Raw genomic sequence first — 20,665 nt, 5'->3', positions numbered from 1 at the left:
TATGACTAGAATCTTAGTTACGTTTAGAAATTTTACTCATGAATGGTACTATCTGTTTTCCTTCTTGATTTTTTTTTTCTCTTTTGGCTTCAAAAAGAAATGAAGGAATAAAGTGAGAAACATTCAAAATATAATGACAAGAAGACAAGTATGTCCTCTGGTTTAAACCTATTCAGTTAGCTGCAGTCCCAGTGGGAATGAATTTGTTCCATTGCTTTCTCTTCTCTATTTTGTTCTTTGATTATTGCATTTTATTTTATTTCACTTCATTTCATATGTTTTCTTTTCATTTTATTCTGTCATTCTTACTGTTTCTCATGTTTTCTTTTATATTTCTTCAGGTTTTAGGAGCAAAGCTTGAATATGTCAGAAGAGCATTTCAGGTGTGTTAGGGAAATCATTGCAGCAAAGCTTCTTCAGTCTAATGTTCTTGAAAAACCTCTTTCTTCAGAATTATTTGCTTTGTAGAAGTTTTACTTTTATCCAGGGTTTGAGTCCTAGACATTTATTTCCCTTATATTTTTTTTTTTTTTTTTTTGTTTATATCTAAGACATTAAATAAACAAAGTTTCTTTCATTAGGCTTCCTTTTGTTTCCACAAGGGTGAAGGAATTCATCGAAGCAAAGGTCAGATGAGACAGGTCTCTATCTGATTTTTAAAACAAATAGTCTTTCTAGGAGAGAGGATAAGGTTTCCTACTAAAGCATGATTTTCAGAATGTGTTGGGCACCTGCAGCTCCCCCTAACTTCAGAGGAATAGGTGCATGCTAGGCATCTCTGAAAAATTAGCACAGTGCCCTTCCATTGCACTTCTCCAGACTGTGCCAAACACAACAGGAACCCAATGGAAACAAAGGGATTTATCCCGAAACAGATGCACATATGGATTCAGGGGTTAAAAAAGGGAATGTCTGTGTTAGCATAACGTGCTTGCCCACTTGATATTTCATCTAATCCTGTGTTAACTGCTCCTTCCATATGACCAACTTGCTCACTATGGCTTATTTGGCAAAACTACAGTAGGTGATATGAAATGGAGACAGAGTGAAAAAAAATGCGGGGAGGGAGTTAAAACTACATCACGTTGGTTAAAACCAAACAGCCTGTACAATGTGGGACAGAAAAATGATGTAGTATAAAGACATTTTACTTTCTATTGACAGCTTACAAAGGAATCAGGCAGTGCATCTGAATCTTTGTAAGAAATAATCCTAAATATGAGACATACCAGTCCTTAAGATGGAAATTTTAGGCAAAGAAAACGTACTATAGCATGAAAAGTCAGGAGAATTTGTTGGCTTGGCATTCATGAACAGAACTGCAGAACCTACACTGAATGTCAAACAACAAAGAAAAGAAAGAAAGGTCTACACAGCTCTCAGATAGCACACCCTGCCAAAATAAGCATGGCAAGAGGGGGGTCTTCAGAAAGACATGGCTGAAGCATCTGTTTTATTTTAATAGTCATTACCTTGACATGCAAGGCATAAAGACTTTCATAATACTGTCCTTAGCATTATTAGTCATGTGATATGTTATCTGATTAAAATCTCTCCACTACTAGTAGGACTCTAGAAAATAATCCTTTCCTCTGGGGCGTTTGTAAGACTTGGTATGCTTGAAAGTCAAGAGACCCTGATAAAAGGCATCAGTGTGAGAATGTATTGCACATCTTTAGCTAACACAGTCATGAGACCCATGTATTTCCTTCATATTTCATTGTGTGGAGACATAAAGATAGCAGAAGTTTTTAGAGGCACTAGGCTGGATATGATAGAGCAATTAAGGAAAAGGAAAATCTGGTATGATGACTTGCCAGACCTTGTCTGAACTTGCCTTGGCCTGTTTTGCATGTTTTTCCTCCTTGTTAAACTGTAACATCTTTCTAATGACCAGATGTCTATTTCCAATTTGTTTAACTTGTGCTTAACTTTGAATAATATCATGTGATGTAACTGTAATTTTTCTATAGGTAGTTTTAACAAGTAGTTTCTCTTTGCAGAATGAAATATGTGGCTCCAGCATAATGATGCAGAGTTAGAGCAATACAAGTGTGGTGTGATGGCAATGAGAACCTAGGATGCAGTGTGGAGGAGTAGAGAGTGGTAAAAGACAGGGCACAGAATGACACTGGAGACCCCTGGGGTACAAAAACTCCACAATGTCAGTTAAAGAAGTGCAAACATGGGAGCTAAGAAAAACTGGTTTAGGGGTAGCAAAGAGAATAAAGAATAAGGATCTGAGGTAAGTAAAACATACACCATAATTACTAAACTCAGGTGCAATGTGAAGAAAGATCAAGGTATGAAAATGTGTAATCTATAAAAACGTATAAAAATATCCCCACCTGAAGCTTAGGGGAAGGTGAAAAACCATTCGCAACATACTGCTCCATGCAAAGGGAGAATCCCATCATCAACATCACTCTCCTCAGGGATGCTATTCAGGAATGCTATTGACTCACTGTAGCTGCCTTGTTCTCTCTCAGGAAGATTGGGTCTGTTGGCCTTAGGATAGAGAGCTGCAGTGGAAAACAGCATACCCACAGAAAAAGTGTAGAAAATAGGAAGTTTTATGTAACAATTTGTAATGGTATTATTAATGACATTTGATTTCTATTAACTAGAGTATTTGGACTAGAAGAATGTTGAATATTTGATGAATTTGGTGAATGTTAATATAATTTTAACTGCACTAATAATAACTTTTTTTTGTATTTTAGCTAGGTTTTAGTAGGACTAACAATAAATTCTTGGTTAACATGTATGGTGTTCTCCCCTTCTTATGCATAAGCAGAGTTAGAAGTTACAAATAAAAATTAGATAATGGTGACTTAAATCTGATCTGTGGAAACTCTCTATATCTGCTTTTAGCCAAAGCAACTGCAGGTCAACTTGATTTGCAGTGAATATGAATTATACTCCATGGTGCAATTTGCTTTTGCAGATCGTGGCCAGTGCATGAAGAACAAACAAACAATTCTACAGCTCATCTGATGTCTGATAACTTGGTGAATCACAGTAGCTGGAGGATTAGGTATCAAAATAATAAAATTCTAGACCAAATCATAACAAAAGAAAGATAAGAAAATGTATCCAATGTACCTAAATCTGTTCTAAAAAAGCATTTACAGTTGATCCAATGGAATGTTGGTATGACTTGTAATGTAATTTAATTTTTAGACAATAAAATTCCAATTTAAGAACTATACAAGAGTGTCTAGAGAAAGTTTTGATTAAAATAATGTAATTATTGGTATACAGTGTATTGACAGCTGAAAAACTTTAATTCCAAATAAACTTGCACAGAAATTGACACTGAGACAATAAAAGACATGAATTATGAGTCATAAAATTATTGTTGTGCACTTATGTTTATAAATTCAGTCTTAGTCTGTCCTAACTAACAGTGTTAAGACAGAACTGTAAGAGAGGCTTTCCTGAATTGCAGCAAGAATTTGAAACAATAAAATATTTTCCCTCCAAAATGAATATGTATTTTGAAACTAAAATTTTTTCCAGAAAGCTTCCCCAGAAAAATGACTAAAACTGACGGTCCTCACCAGGAATGGGTTATATGATCTAATGCACATGTTAAACCTCAGAACAAAAGTCATTTTGCAAAGAGAAATACCCACAATCACCTTAAATAGTGCACCCCATCGCCATAGAAGTCAATTTCTACACTGAAGTGCAAGAATCAAGTGGCTTAATTGCTCATTTTTCTGTAGGCCTCTGGGATAGAGAATGTTAGTTTATTTAATGCATAAATACTCCAGAGTAATTTCCCCCATATTTATTTTCCACTGGTGCATCAATCATATTCATTTGACAGGGTTCTGGAAAGCGTAATCTTTTGGACTGACCGTAAAAAATGAAATATGCCAACCTTTTCAGAAGGTGATGGGAAAAAAGAAATCCCTACACAACTAAATGCAAGTACCATGTTATACATATTTCCATGTGCATATTTCCCTGAAGAGGCAGAACTTACTCAGTAATTCCCTACTATTCCTTTTCAACTTCCAGAAAGATGGAGAGGGAGTAAAGCAGAATCTTAGACTCCAGATCACTGTACACATGTCCAGCATTATATAGCAAGGATAAATAAAAAGATGAATTATTTCTGTGGCCAAAATCAATCAGGATAACCTAGTCTAAAACAAAAGCAGAAATTTTCCCCTATAAGAGATAGTAAGAGAGAAAGGGATAAAATAAATTGACAAAATAAATCTGAATCTTTGTCTATGGAGTCTGAATCCTTCTGCTACTAAAAAAATAAATTCCCATTCTTAGTCAGGTCTTTGTATTCAGTCTTCACTGTAAATCTTCCAGTGATGTCTTCTGACCTTAGGTGGAGGCTGTATCCCTTGCCTAGCTTATAAATGTGCCAAGAAAGCACCCTGAAGAAAGGAGGAATGGGAATGAAGGAGTGTGCTGGAGGGTAAAAAAAAGGAAAACTACCCTACTGAATCTTTGGGCTTCTTTAATCATAAATGATGCTGAACTATGTACATGACTTCTACATTTTCAGCCTGTAGAAATAAAGAGGTCCTTCTACTACTCTTCTCTGTTACTGTGTCTATAAATCTGATCATATAGAACAGACATTGTTATGGAATGGGGTACAAGTTTAAGGGTGAAAGTGTCTGAAGCCTACCTGCTTAAGGACTTCAGATCTGGCTAATAAATCTGGAATAGTGACAGAAGGCTGTGTAGCTGCCCTCTTGACTCAGCTACATCAACTCAAATAAAAAATAACCCTTATATTTTAATAATTCTCTTTGTTTGGGGTTGGATTTTTAAAATTGTTTGTTTGTGTTGTTGTCAAATGGAGCAAGTTCAGTGACTTCTGTTTCCTTGAGGCACCATAAAGAGCCAGTAAAGTTCTTGCTGATTGAGTAGCTCATTTCTAAATATTAAATAATTTCTGAGGCATGCATTGTGTTCATTCTGAAAACATCTAAATCACTGTTGAATGTCTTGTATCTGGCCTGCACAGAAAATCATCAGTATCCGTACATTAATGAACCTCAAGCTTTGTCTTCCCAGATGATATTCCCATTCTCAAAATACCATAACTGCCAATAAGAACAATTTAGACTGGGAGAAAATGACAGTTGTTATTTTGTGATTTATCATGAATTTAAAAATGTTTAGGTTATATGAATGTCACCTTGTGTAAAACTTTTAAGTTTGAGCTATCCACTTCATATTTTTAACATCAATAGAAAGAAAAAGGTCCCTCCAGAAGGTGATTCACCAGCTTATTTTAGACACTTATCCCAGGCTGAGGTCAATCACCCTCTGAAGGTGCCCATGCTCATTTCTGCATAGCATCCCAGCTTCTAAAGCCAAGTGAATGCATGAAAAAAATCTCAGTTCAGGTTTTCATTTAACTTCCTATCCCCTGATAATTCAAAGAAAAGCTAAAGAATAAAACCAATAATGGCTTAGGAATTTTTTAAGATTTTTTTAAACAATTGTTTATTATTTTGGGGACAGTTGCCTGGTTTTCAGTTGATTTCATCATTGGGATGGCTAGAAAGAAGCTGACTGGTGAGTTCTTTATTTTAGCTGTACTATAGTGTACTATACTATGTCAGGGCTCCATGGCATCCGGGACAGTGAGCTCTCCTTAGCACTAAGAATCATATTCCGCAGGAAAGTTGATTTAATTTTTTCAAGTTAACAGCTTACTGTTAATTATAGTATTATGAATTCTACATACACCAGAGAAAGAATCATGTTGCTTGCCACTAAATTTCTGTTAGTTATTGGTAGAGAAAAGAATACATAATTTCTTTTTCAAAAGTTGATCATTTTTCTCGATGTTAATAAAAAAAGACTCATAAACATTGTGAGAAATGATAGTTACTAATATTTTCTATTAAATCCAGAATCATGGCATTTATTAACCAGAGAAAAGATAATTTATGACTATTAGAAATTAAAAAAGCAACTAAGCTAACAAGTGTTATGAATGTTAATAAATATTTGCAAGACTTATTGATGGACAGCAAAAAGTCCAGAATTTTGAAATGCTATATTTATAGTCCATTTTAAAGTATTCCTAAATTTAGTTGTTATCTTCTTTGATAAAGATAAACATGTATCTATGTGTATGTTATCTTTACTGTATGTTAAGGACTGACCACTCAAGGAGACTGACCTTGATGCAACAAAGTATATAACTATGTGAATAATTTGATTGGATAATAGCATTTGGCAAACTGAAGTCAGGACCTAAGACGATCAGGTTATATAAAAAAGAATAGTATTAAAAAGAAAAGTAGGTAAGATTTTCAAGCAAAAGCCTCATGAAGGTTGATTATTTTTTTAATTTAAGTTATACTTGGCTTACCCTAAGTAAATTACTTCTAAAAACTTTTTTTTTCTTTTTGTGTATTAGGTCTAAGTACATAAAGCTTTCAAACAGCTTCCAAATGACCACATGTCTGTAATATTATTATACCACTATTTGCCTAACATATTTCAGGCAGTTTTCTTTTTCTGAAACTTAGATGTCTTTTATTTTGAAGATTTAATGCTGTTTCTTTACTGAAGGAGTTCATAAAACTTGTCATGGGTAATAGACAGCTTCTGTTCAGATGGTAGCACTAAAGTGTTCTGAAATCTTTTGGGATATGTTCTTCTTCTTTTTAACCTTTTGCTCTCACATGGACTAAGGAATCCATTGGACCTGCAATATAAGCATATTATCCTTCCAGACCGACTAAACTGAGATCTATACTCTGTGGCGAAATAATTGCCAGAAAACTGGACAAATTCAGTGTTGGTTAGACCTAGGTTTTATTTTTTATGTTTGAATAGCTTCTGGATTTCTACAGGCTGTGGATTTGCAGCACCTTGATTACACAATTAGCTGAGGCCTTGCACCGTAAACAAAAAGTATATGCAGCATGCCCAAATCCTCAGCAGTAACAGAGGTCACTAGCAGTGAGCAAGGAATGTCCTCGGCCAGAAAAGCCATGTTGCTGCACCTTGCACTGAGCAGTCTTTGAAACCAGGGTTAATTGACTTGTTAGTGTGATGATGCACTACGTAGCTGAAGATGATATTGCAGCAAAGCCAGTCACATATGCAACTAATTTCCAAACAAAGGAAACCTTTAATAAGAAAGCAGAGAGTGTGTCATTACGTGTGCAGTAGGAATCCTTTTAATTATGCCACAGTGAAGTACTTCCTCTCTGCTATATGCAGTAGACCCCCAGTCAACAGATTTGTTGCCTAGAGAATTAAAACCAGATTAGGAAAGGGTACCATTGCACACTCATCTTGTTCTGACAAGAAGTAATAAGGGTTAATTTGACCTGCTTGTTCATCAAGTGCTACTGGAATCTGTGTACATATATGTGTGTGTGAGAGAGAGGGAAAACAAGAAATAATCAGGACAAATTTCATGCAGAGCCCCTGATTTGGCAGTGTGTGTGTTTTGTCTGAACACAGAAGAGTTACTGAACTGAAGGAGACTTTGCATTTGGGACTGGAACACTGGGGTCAGATTTCAACAGATTTCCAGGTGCCTACAGATGTTCAGAAGTGTTTCTAGAATTCCTGAAGCAGGATAAGACTACTTTGACTTTGGGAATGCGACCCTCTGAGTTTATCTGCAACTTTGGGTGCTTAAATTCTTTAGGAATCTCGTGGGTGTTTAAGCAGCTTTATGAACTGAGACCCAGGTGGCTGCGTTTCACAAAGCTCCCCTTAGCCTGTCCCGCTTCTTTGTCCTGTTCTGCCCAACCCCTTCAGCTTCCAGCTTTCTCAGAGCAGGCAATCCTCAGCCAGTGCTTTTTCTCAGTTCAAAGGGGGCCCATTTCTCTTTCCAGTTCTACCACACAGTTTTAAAATCATCCTCTTCGCTCTGTATTGCCTTAAAATATGGGAGGGTGGGATCACAAAGATGACATAGTTAAGGCTACAACTTGAGGAAAGAGAAATATCATTCTTAGCAAGAAAAACATACACACTTCCTCCAGACGGTCTTCCTTACTAAAGTTATTCAAATTTCCTAAACGGTAAGGTGATGATTTTCAAATAGTAGTCTTCAGACTTTTCACATTCCATGGAATATTTTTGCAGGGAAGTATGTAAAGAATAGCCTTTTGTGATGATTGTTAAACCATACTCTTCAGTAATGTTGGAAACAACTGTTGCTAGGCTTAAATTTACTATCCATGCTTTTGCGGTTTTACTAGAAAATATTTATGGTGTCTACAGATTAAAAGAAAAGCATGAAAATCATGACGATAATGTATGTATTTTTCAGAAGTGATTATAATTAGTGAGTTTGATGTGTCCTGTGGCATCATCTTCTTAAATCATTAGCCTACTGGCTCAGGGCTGAGGCCCCATGTAAAAAAGGTTCCACAAGTGCACAGAAAATCTGGTGCCAAAAGGAATGGTTTGCTGTGTATGCACCACATAATTGAAGTGTGAGTTTGCAAAGCAATACATGTACAGTGCACGTCAAATAAAGTGAAAATAGACTCTACATTGTTCAGTAGAGCCCTCTTAGCTTGTTCTGTTAGGTCTTAGTTATAAATACACTTAATAGTATGCACTCACAGCCTAGTTGCAGAGCCTTCCAAATAAGATCTTGGCTGTTTTTTCTGTTTTTTTTAAACTGCGAGGAGAAAATGAGAGAAGACTTGATGTCTTACTATGATGTAGCTGTGCTCTGTAGACTTTTCTCTAAGGTTGCATAAAATTTCACCAATACAAACACTAGATGGTTCTGGGTAAAATGGCCAGAGCATGCACAGGACTGAGGGACCTGTTATGGACCTATTCATTCCTCAGATGCAGGCAAAGTGACAGTAGGGGTCAGGAATCAGGAGACCAATGGATGTCTAACCAATATTAGGCCTCACAACTTTTCTAACAACCATTGCAGTAAGCTTGAGACTGAGAACTTGAGAGTGAAAGACACCTGAAGCTCTCTTTATTACAGAACTGAGAGCTGGCACAGAAAGTTTTCACCCATAAACTTGCTGAAAAAAGCAATATATTCCTGCCTGTTGTACTGGTTTTGGCTGGAATAGAGTTAATTTTCTTCATAGTAGCTAGTTATGAGGCTATGTTTTGGATTGGTGCTGAAAACAGTGTTGATAAGACATGGATGTTTTAGCTATTGCTGAGCAGTGCTCACACAGAGCCAAGGCCTTTTCTGCTTCTCACCCACCCCACCAGCGAGGAGGCTGGGGGGGCACAAGGGGTTGGGAGGGGACACAGCCGGGACAGCTGACCCCACTGACCAAAGGGATATCCCAGACCATATGGCGTCATGCTCAGCATATAAATCTGGGGGAAGAAGAAGGAAGGGGGGACGTTGGGAGTGATGGCGTTTGTCTTCCCAAGTCCCCGTCAGGTGTGATGGAGCCCTGCTGTCCTGGAGATGGATGAACACCTGCCTGCCTATGGGAAGCAGTGTACGAATTCCTTGGTTTGCTTTGCTTGCATATGTGGCTTTTGCTTTCCCTATTAAACTGTCTTTATCTAAACCCATGAGTTTTCTAACTTTTGTTCTTCTGATTCTCTCTCCATCCCACTGGGGGAGAGTGAGCGAGCGGCTCTGTGGGGCTTAGTTGCCGCCTGGGGTTAAACCATGACACATGCTAAGAACCAGGTCTGTCTGTAAACAGGACATTCTCAGAAAAGAAATCACAGATGCCCTAGAATGCCCTGGGTTATTCATAGGATATCCTCATAGCACGTGAGTTTTGAGAATTTGTCCCTCTAAAGTAGTTTGTTGGCTCTATCCATTGTAATAGAAAACCTTTCATCATACATTATGTGATAAAAATGTACTTAAGTTTGAGATTCAAAATTTCAAACTTGTGTTTCAGATAATCCTCTTTCAAATATCAACCTTTCGCTAATCTGTTCAGTTTATTTTCAGCTACATTTTCCATGTGATCTTGTGTTTCTTTGGATGATACTGAGAAGAGAAAAACAGTAGCTGAGGGAAAGGACAACATACATCATTCATATAATATTTTTTTCCACCTAACCTTTCAAACATGAAATAAAAAGATCATCATAGGTCAACATTAATGCTGGCAAGAGTATTCCTTTTACTAAAAATGTTGAAATGAGGATGGTTGTTTCATTAGACAGGAGCTGCTAGCTGGCCTTTTTTCCAATTGTGCTATTATCTGCAGTGCCATTTCTGAAGGTTTTAGTCCTTTTATTTGGAATTTCTTTTAAACAAATCAGGACATTGGAAATATTTCACTCTAGGATACCTTAGTTTTTTTCATTACTAAAAAAAAAAAAAAGAAAAAGAAGAGAAAAGAAAAAGTTTTCTAGTATCCTTGGCAGCTGTGAAGAAAACTGGAATATTTCCCTCAGGACTCCTTTTCTGTGCTTGTGGTGAGCAGTTAGTAAGCCCTGTGGTTAGAGCAAGAACGGATGGAAACTAGAAGAGAAAGAATTCAGGCATAGGAAAGCAGACACGAGCGCGTTGGTGGTATAGTGGTGAGCATAGCTGCCTTCCAAGCAGTTGACCCGGGTTCGATTCCCGGCCAACGCAGTTCCCTTTTTGACGCCTTTCCGAGAGGAGCGGCTGGCACGGCGGCGAGTGGTGCTGCCACCCAAAGGGACCCCGACGGCCTGGAGAAGTGGGTCACCGGCAGCTTCCTGAGGGTTCACAAGAAGTGCCACCTCCTGGGGAGGTGCAGGGGCCACCCAGCTGGAGAGCAGACGGGCAGAAAAGGAGCTGGGGGTCCTGCTGGGCCCCGGGCTGAAGAGGAGCCAGCAACCTGCCCTTGCAGCAAAAGCGGCTGCCTTCGACAAAGTATTTTTGGTAGGTCGAAGGACGTGATTTTTTCCCTTCTACTCAGCACCAGCGAGGCCACACCTGGAGCGGTGACTGTGTCCAGTTCTGGACTCCCAAGTACTGGAGAGAGTCCGGTGAAGGGCCACGCGGGTGGTTAAAGTGCTGGAGTGTTTCTGCTCTGAGGAAAGACAGAGCAGTTCAGGCTGGAGAAGAGAAGGCTTGGGGGGGAATCTTATTAGTGTATATAAATAGCTGAAGGGAGGGTGCAAGGAGGATGGAGCCGGGCTCTTTTCGGCAGGACCAGAGGCAATGGGCACAAACTGAAACATGGAAGGTTCTCGCTGAACATCAGGAAACACCTTTTTTACTGTGAGGGTGACCGAACACTGGCACACGTTGCCCAGGGAGGTTGTGGAGTCTCCATCTGTAGAGATATTCAAAAGCTGTCTGGGGACAGTCCTGGACAACTGGCTGTAGGTGTCCCTGCTTGAGCAGGGGTTGGACCAGGTGGTCCCCAGAGGTCCCCTCCAACCTCGACTATTCTGTGATTCTATTATTCTGTGCATCAAGCCAAGGCAAGAACTGAGGGCAGAGGACCAATACAAGACGTTAGTGATTTCTCTAGGAGTGGGCATAGCACCAGGACTTGGGGTGAGAGACAAGGCAGCCAAAGGAAGAAGCGTTACTCCAGCAGAGCTAGAGGAATGCATACAAGCTATGGTTCACTACAGAGCCAGTAGCTGGTGCCTTCAGGAGCCACCAGGTACATCAAAGTCTAGGCTTAAGTACCTCCCAGGAAGCCCCACTGTCTGAGTGCCCCTCCAGGTCTCTGAGAGTGCCAACCAGTCTTGGTGATGCAATTAATCAATGTCAATCCCATGGCTCAGAATCCTGTTGTACTTGAAACCTGACTCTTGACAACTCTTTCTGAGAAAATGTTCTATCCCAAAGTAATTTTGAAAAGAATTTCTATTTTATTTCTAAAACCTGTTTATATGACAATTGCAGGCAGGAGCTACTCACATGACAGGCTGCAGTGTATGAAAGAATATTCGATTATACCGAATGTTGCTTCTTTTTTTTTCAGTCTCTTTCTTTTCTTTTTTTCTCAAGAGGGAGAAAATGCACTTATAGGTTTATAACAATCAAAAGAAGGAAAGGGCTAAAGGACCTGAGCTAGCCCAGGGAGAAGTTCTAGCCGTTTGCACTTCATAGCTGACTAAGAATGGGTAATGACTAGAGTTCCTAGGAGGAGTGGAGAAAGGGAGATACAGGCTGTGAAAATGTAGTTAAAATAAACTGGATAGATTTACAAAAGGCTGATATTTGAAAGAGGATCAAATCCTCTGTCCTTCTGGAAGAAAAGAGGTTCTGGAAGCAGTAGGTGGGTGATATGCCAGCAAGAGGCAATGGATTGAAAATCAAACCAGAGGAGTTGTACCTGCCCAGATTCTCTTTGCAACTTGTAGGTTTCTAAACCTAAGCTGGTGAGTCAAAATGATTAGCTGTTCTACTTGAGTCAAATTAGACTGCTGTTGGGAAAAAATATTTAGTTGTTAATTTTCTTTGTCTGCTGAAGCCTGGATCCCACTGAGGGAAAATCCTCACATGAAAGCCTGGAAAATGCTCCAAAAAGGGGTGCTGAGACATCTAGACACAGAGCAACACAAGGTGTGCTCCACTTCAGGGCGAGGCCAGTGGCTGGTTGGAGCAAGCAAAGCATCACACTCCATAGTACATGGGCTACTCGAGGTCCATTCACAGCCACTCCTATCAACTTCAGACTTTAGGTTGAGCTTTCAGACGAGGAGTGAAGAGGAAGACAACAACAATATGAAAGTGCAAGAGGGATTTAGTCTCAGTGTCCTACATGCCCAATCCAGAGAGAAAATTTTCTGTTATTTCAGCTGCAAATTCTAAGGCAACACTATCTGTTTACCAATCTTTGTAGCAGTTGTTCTCACAGTTATATCTGTGCTTTCCAGATGTGCTCCTTACAGATTCTTATAGCTGTGGTCTTCTGCAGTAAACAGAAACGCCAATGCAGGTATTTTCTCATGGCTCAAAAGCAGTAACTTTGCTGAAAACCTCTAAGCTATGAGATGCTTCTGGATTCTTTACTGCACAGAAAGGCAATGTTGCCTTTTGTTTGTTTTTGTTTTGACACTTCAGTTAGAATTGTGCAAAGCCATGAGACATGTAACTGTTCCTGTAGTGTGTGTAATGATAGCAGCCTATGCTAGAAATAATCAAATAGTAGCATCTCACAGTCTATTAGGAATGAGCTGTAATGTAACTTTGCAATCAGCTACCAAGAAAGGTGCCTTCATCATTCCAGTAGCAGAGTAAAAGCCACATTCAGATGCTACTTCATTATTTCTCTTTGATTTCTTCCTCCTTTTGGGAACAGGAAAAGAAAGTATCTATTGCTAGTAAGGATGGCTTAGAAAGAGAAGGGAGAACTTTCCAGTAATATCTCCTTCCTGTTCACTTACTCATTGCAGGAGCAAAATGTCTAAAATGTCAAAAATAAATTGTCTACAAAACTTCTGCAGCATCCCTCTTCAAAAAGAACAGTCTTTGAGCTTTCCATCTACAATAATCCAAGCAAGATAGTTCATTATTTTAATATTAATATTGAAACTTTTTTTTAAAAAAATAAATTGTTTAAACAGTTAGTATTCTAACTGATATAATTCTGCTGCTTCCTTCAGCTTCCTACTCTGTTTCTGTGCATTCACATTTTGGCTTTTGCCTTACAATTAATTTATATAATTTGGAAGTATAAAACAGACACATTTGTTCAGTGTTTGAAACATGCTTAGTGAAAGTAAGTGCAAAAATACTGAGGGTTTTGCACTTGTGCATTCTTGGTGCTTATAGGAGAAGGGAGAAAGGAAGGAAGGAAGGAAAAAGGGGGAAGGAAGAGAAAGAAGGAATGACATAAAGGGAGAGAAAGGAGGAACACATATATACACCACAGACATACACCCACATGCTGTTCTGAGTGCATGGTTTGACTTACATAGCAAGAACATTCTCCCTGATAAATGCATAATAAACCAGTATAATTTTTTTCCATTTCTTCTCTGCACCTCCTTTAAAAAAAGACTCAGGTAGCATATTTTTGGGCTATCCAGAAGGAAAAATATACTTCCAAGGATCTTACAAAAATTCTGTTAACACACATCTTGGCCTGAGATTTCTTTGAACATCAAAGCACGCTACAAGTTAATTCACTTGCATCCAGCTGCATTTGGTGGTACGCTCATCATACTGAGGAGACCCTTTTTTGTTTCCATCTTTCACTGCTTATGTCAAACAGTTTACAGAGAGGCAATATAAATTTGGACAGAGCGCTAGGAATGCCATCAATGAGTTTGGGAGTTTACATTGTGTTTGTGTGAGGTCACCGGGTGTTGTCTTCAATGATCTATGGCCTAGCGAATGCTTTTAAAGCCAGAGGCTACCCTCAGTGCCTTTAGTTACTCCATGTTAGGTTATGTTTTATTAGGAGGGCTCAGGCAATTCTTCTCTTGCATTTTTATGTAATGGATTTGTGAGTGTTCAGTGTTTTTTGTGGCATTTTCCTGTACTAATAACAAGAAGTCAGGTGACCAGTAAGATAGATGATATTTAACCTAGCGGTGACAGATGTAGCAGAGGTGAAAGGGTTATATCTATTAATAAACAAAGTTTGAAAGCCTTTTAACACCATCTTTCACATCACGCTTATCTGACCTTTTGCACAAGATGACTTCCACAGACTTACTACAATGGGAGAGGGAAAAAAAAAAGCCAACAACTTGTGTTTTTTTCTCTTTTTAAAAAAATTAAAATTAATCATTAAGAGTTTTATGTTGTCTTTCTAAATGAATGAATGAAGTGCTGGTGGTACTGCAGTGAGGATTTCACTTGGATGAAAAAATGTGGTAGATTTATTTTGGTCCCAGAGGGTGCTGACATTTTAACCCACTTATCTCTGATTTATTCAGTCCTTGACAGTCCCAAAAAAGTGATGCATTTTGCCTGAAGGCTCTGTAGGTGAGGCAAGTTGACATATGCTTTTTCTTTCTGTTAAGGGGGTGATCTCCTCTGCAGTCCAGTGGATGAAGCAGGGGAAAATGGAAAAGGGAAATGAAAATGTTCAAGATAAGGATTTTTCTTCTTTTTTTCAAGTTCCTTGAGTTTGTTTTATAAAAAAAACCCTTAGAATTTCTCTCATATAAGCTCAGCCTTTAAAGGTCAATGTCTAGGTGATCAATAACAGTAAACAACAGGTTCTTAAGAAAAGATCTTTGTAGCATGGCAAAGGTAAAAGTAATCTGGGATATTTTTGAGTAATTAGTTATTTTACCTTTCTATGCTAATAAAAATACTCAGAGCCTATATAGACATGACTCTATCTTGCTTAAGACTAGATGGAAGCATATTTTATATTTACACACTTAGATAAATTCCAACACATTTGATAGCATATGGGCCAGATCCCAGGGCCTGAGGTTTGGTTTTGTGCTGCACCACAGACAGATCCTGGTTTAAATCTTAGTGTCACGAACATCAGAGAATTACCATTAAAAAAGTCTGATCCTGTATTTCTGGGCTGTCTGTGAAGATGGAAGTAGAAGAATCCAAGGGAAAGGAAAATGAGCAGGATATGCTCATGGTGTACTTGAAGAGAAATGTCTTGCTTCAATAATTCTGGGAGAATAGACAGGATCCCGCCATCTCAGCTGGGAATGCACACAGGAGTTTGCTTTTCTGTACCTTGAAGAGAAGAACCTTGTGTTTCTAGCTAGCATACACTGCTTGTTGTTTTATTGCTACCGTCTTGTATTAGCCATTATAACAAGTCTTATGCTCTTAAAAATATGTTTATATATATTCTTATTTCTGCAAAACTCCAGGATGCAGCTTACCTAAACTGGGACCTAACTGAGGAAACGTACACCCCAGGGAGCACAGAGCTTCTTCAGAGCATGAAGCATCGGCTGCCTCGGTAACCGATCGCGCCTTTGGACTCTGGCTTGCTGGGGAGAGGTGTTTTCTTGCCAGTTCAATGTCAAGATGTGCAGAATGAGAAATGCAGAATCAGGAAGGTAATTTCTTTTACAAATGGCCATGTGCACAAGATGGGGGTTAAGTCTCCTCCTTTTTTACCGCTACAGTAATTAATTTTTGACTGGAAATCAGTTGCATTTTTTTTTCAAAAATGAAATTAACTTAATCAGACTTCTGCTGTTTCCTTGTCTCATCTATAGTTCAGGGGGTGAAAAACAAGTGAAAACTTAAAGACTTTTTTTCATTTATTTCCCTGCTTCTTGTAGACGTTTACAATACTACAATGGTAATTTGAGCATAAGGCCATCTAGAGGAAGGAAAAAGTAATTAATGTTTTTTTCTACATGTTACCTTAGGGACTGCATTTTCCTAGGCATGCAAAGTTAAAAGCTGGCTTAGCTGGGCATAATGGGTCACAAACTGCCTGATAGAAACAATCAGTAGCACAAAGAAAGCAGAAATCCTGAGCAGGCTTCCACTTTGTACTCCTGTCTCTGCATTTACATACTTCTTTTTCATCTGAGGTTGTCAACTACTTCAGAGCTATTAAAGTTAATGGAGTAATTCAGTTTCCAACAGTACAACGGCAAAATTGACTGTTGATGGACCACATCCATGTAGATGCCTAGGGCCTCATCCAAGTCTCCTTCAAGTCAAATGACACACAGCCACTGCATCCAATGGAAATTGGCTGACACCTTTAGCTGCAAGCACAACCAGAACAGGAGATTCTCTTCTCTCTGTTCTGTATGCTCAGCAAGCCCAGGTATGGATCTCTGTTTGGGAGACACTTTAACATATTACTCAATTAGTAACTATTTTTCACTCCATCCCAGAAAGTAAAGTCTTATTCTTGCTTGATAAATAAACAGACTAGCATGTCTAGATGGTTTCTCAAGAGAACTAAATGTCTCTCACATTTTTTTCTCTACATTTCTGTCTGATGCTTCACAGTGGTTCAAGTATAATAACTAGCCTCAGTAACTCTTTCCTGACTCATATCGAGTCTTCAAACAATTAAGAAAATGAAACCTGAAATAAGGATTTATGTTCCCTGGATGGCATATGGTCATTTTTTAGAGGAAAAAAACCAAACAAACAAACCCACGGTGTGGTTAACATTTTCTTATGAAATATTCCCAGTCACACCACTGCTTTGTTGCATATATTTCTCTGACACTCCAGAGATGGTCCCAGAGCAAACATAGCATTAATCATCAGATTCTTTACTCATTCTCTGGTCAGTTCATTGGAACTGAGATTTTTCTGTACTCAGATAGGAAAAACTAAAAGCATAAATAATGCCACTGTCAAATCATTCTTGTTCCTCTTTGTGCATTCTTGGTAATTCTAGAAAAACTTTAAGATGGTGATCCTTCATAGATGCCATTGAGAAGGCAGGTATCTTAAGACCAGCAAGTTCTGTCATCTGCAATTTCTTTCTTCCAGGTTCTGAACTTAAAGTGTCTGTGTCATATTTAAAGGAAGTTTCTATAACTTCCTTATATTAACATAGAATTTCATATTTTTACAGTTACACTTTAGGACAAACTGTTGATGACAAACACTTGTACTGTGCAGGTCTTAATGGACACTGAGATCTCTTCTCTTTCGAGACTCATGAATAGGAAAAAAAAAAGCAGCTTCTTTAAAAGAAATTATGTTTAATAATAAGTAAAAAAGCATGTTGGCTTAGGTGTTTCTACAGCCCCTATTACTGTAATGTTAGAGCAATTCAAAGTCTTTAATGTATTCTGTGAAGTAGTGAAGAACTGTCATTCCCAATTTTGCAGATGAGGGAAAAAAGGCAATGTAGCTACATGTCTCTGAGGCATAAAAAAAGCCATCTGACTGCCTCAGGAAAATCTGTGGCAGAAGAGCTACTTGAATCCAGGTTTTCTAATGGGCTGACCAGTGGACTGTTCTTCCTCTCCTGCAGTTGGAAAAGTTATTTTAAAACTGCAAATATACCTTTTGGTGCGTCAGAACAGTTTCCCCTCAGCAACTTCTCCCAGCGCCTTGTATTCTGGCGCCTCTCTCCGTTATCTTAATTTCTCCCTGCAGCTTTGTAGACACCTCCCTCCACTTCTTTCATTCTACCCAGCTCTAGCTGGAATCTGGCCCCGTGCTTCCCAGCCTGCCTTTCAGTGTTGGGAAGAGGAAAGGACAGATCATTAGTTCTCAATGGTTTTCTCAGCAGGTAATCCTAGCCAGATAAATTAGTCCATATTTAAAGCCCTAGGTCAGAGGGCTTTTACTTTGTGGACAGTGGGAGGGTCTGACTTTCTGTGCAGCGAAGGCAAACCCTTAGAGAATGCCTCAGCACAGGCAATGCTTTTGCTGGCAATTAGAGCCAATTTGGTGTAAAATTATAGGTCTTGTGTCTTTGGACGAATATGCTGAAACAGTTATCTCTCCAACAATTTTGTGGTACAGACATACATTCACTACAGAGCCCTGTGAATACATGAGAGATTTTCTTGGGGAAACAGGGTTAGAAACATCAAGCTCTTGGCACTCTAATTAGGTATAGATTGTTTTGCTGACTGCAGTGTTTAAAGCCTCCGGTTATCCTTCGTATATGGTAGAAATAGTAACCCATTAGGGTCACAATACTTTTGTAACGTGTGACACTCTCTAGATTCTGGTGGCTTCACACCAGAGAGGATCGCCCTGCCTGCATGGGGGCAGGTCCTTTGCGAGTCACCCCAGTCTCCCACTGCGCTGCTGGAGAGGGGCTGGGATGACAGGAGGGGTGTGGGAGATCTCCCTTCTCTGTCCTCCTTTCCATCTGCTGTGGTGTGCGGCCTCGATCCACTGCGTGCCCTCCTGAAACTCTTACTCATGTTATATATTAGTAATACCCACCTAGGAGACTCAGTGGTATAGCTTGATCAAAGAAGGGTAGCATGGCATTAAGCAGCCTGAAAAGTCTGTCCAAAAATCTGGGTAAATACCTAGGTCAATTAGACCTCACTGAGCTCCGTGCTGCCACAGATGACTGGCTGCAGGTTTTTGGCTGGTTAATTTAAAATCGTATCACGTATGAATACACTATACTGCTGTCACAGGAGGGTAAACTGAGCCATAGTTTAACTAGAGTATTATGTGTTGTGAATCTGTCCAGATAATTCAGTTTAACCACCAGTATGGAACAACTTTTCCTTCAAGTGCTTTTGTTTTACATTCTATATTAAGTTTACTTAATATAGATTACCAGATACTCCAGGGAGAATCAGCTGCCATCACTGTTTAGTTTTGTCTTTGCAGAAATCAAATTAAATAACATATCTAAATCCTTAAAGCAAAGTGGCAGTGTCTGTTCTGGCTCCATTTTCACTTGCTCAGCACTTTTTTTTAGGAGAAGAAACATCTTCATGCTTTCTCAGGAATTCGCTAAAGATTAGTTTAGATTCACTAACAAGGGAGCCTGGTGGAAACTCCATAATGTTCCAATTTTCCACTTCTTCACCACAGATGTATTTTCTACCTATGGCAATTATATGCATCAGGATAGATCATAAAATGGTATTCACTAAATTTAATTTACATTCTTTTATATATTTCCAAGTTAACTTTTGATTTTGATGGAAAAAGACATAGCCTTAAACCCATCAAGCTCTCTTTAAAAAATACTTTTTTTTTAAAGCAAATTTATCTTCTAACTGTGAAATATGAATAGAATCTTTGTGGAGTCAGCAATGCCAGGATTTCAGTGGTGCACTGAGCTAAATACATTATTTTTACACCTCATGAAAATGAGTTTAGTCAGGTCTCATCCTAGGCTTGAGCAAAATAACCAGACACAGTTCTCCAGAGATATCCAGATACAGTAGCTTCAGGAAAGGATTACTGTGCCTTTAAATTAAATCAGTTTCTCCTGGGTCACTGAGTTAAAGAAACCCAAGATTTCTTGGCTGATATTAAGTGGAAGCTCTATCAGAAAACAATTATACTATATGGACCCCATCAACAGCATGCCCAAAGCTGGGCAAGCTCTTCCTTGGGCCTCCTGAAAACTGTTGCCTGCAGTGTATTTTTAAGATACCACAGATTTGTAATACTAATAAATAATAGTCTGGGAACTTATTTACTTTAATTGCTAGATGAAGCTTTGGGATCAGAACTGGCATTCGTTCCTTTTTTTTTCCTCCATGGGCATAAGGGTGAAATTCTGTCATATTTGCCACTGTAGACAATCTTCGACAATGACAAAAAAGTAATTGTCTATATGCAAATTAATGTTTGGAATGCATGAATGCACTTTAAGTGGTTTTCAAGTGATCAGGATGAAAGACTGATGGGCTTTTACACGTACTCTGGCAAAAAAATGAATTTGGAGATTTCAGCAGCAGCTGGAAAGTGCAGCAGTGCATGCCCAGCCAGCTCTGGAGCCAAAAAGCAAATTTTTCTCTGCAGCAGAGTCTAAAAATCTTTGGTTTAGCTACCCTTACTGACCTATGCCAAATGAGTGAGTAAACTCAACCCAGCTAAGTAATAGCAGCCTTTGCATCCCAGAATGCACTGTAACCTGCCCCATTTTTGGTGAAGTGGATTAACACTTTGTTTAGCAGGGGGTAGAAATAAGTGGCCTCAGTGGGCCCATGAAGGCTCTGATACCTGTGATACTTGTCTTCTGCCTATACGGACAATGTCACTTACCACGTCTATTTGTTCAATATATTCTGTGGTAATAAAACATTCCCAATTAAATAATATTCAGCCAACATAAAAGCAATCTATGGCATCTGAAAGAAATTTATTTCTTAGGTAGTCAGAAAAACCACAGGGTGCAGCCAGAAG

At 38.8% G+C, this 20,665-nt stretch overlaps 1 non-coding gene across 1 annotated transcript; it reads left to right on the top strand.

The window, feature by feature from the left end:
- Positions 1-10,483: 10,483 nt before the first annotated feature.
- On the top strand, positions 10,484-10,555 carry TRNAG-UCC (transfer RNA glycine (anticodon UCC)). The gene has a single exon. It is a non-coding gene; the product is annotated as a tRNA-Gly (tRNA).
- The last annotated feature ends 10,110 nt before the right edge of the window (positions 10,556-20,665 follow it).

Source organism: Buteo buteo, chromosome 2, assembly GCF_964188355.1.
Source record: "Buteo buteo chromosome 2, bButBut1.hap1.1, whole genome shotgun sequence".
Classification (NCBI taxonomy): Eukaryota; Metazoa; Chordata; class Aves; order Accipitriformes; family Accipitridae; genus Buteo; species Buteo buteo.
The sequence above is the reverse complement of the archived record's forward strand: the minus strand, read 5'-3'. Positions and strand labels throughout refer to the sequence as shown.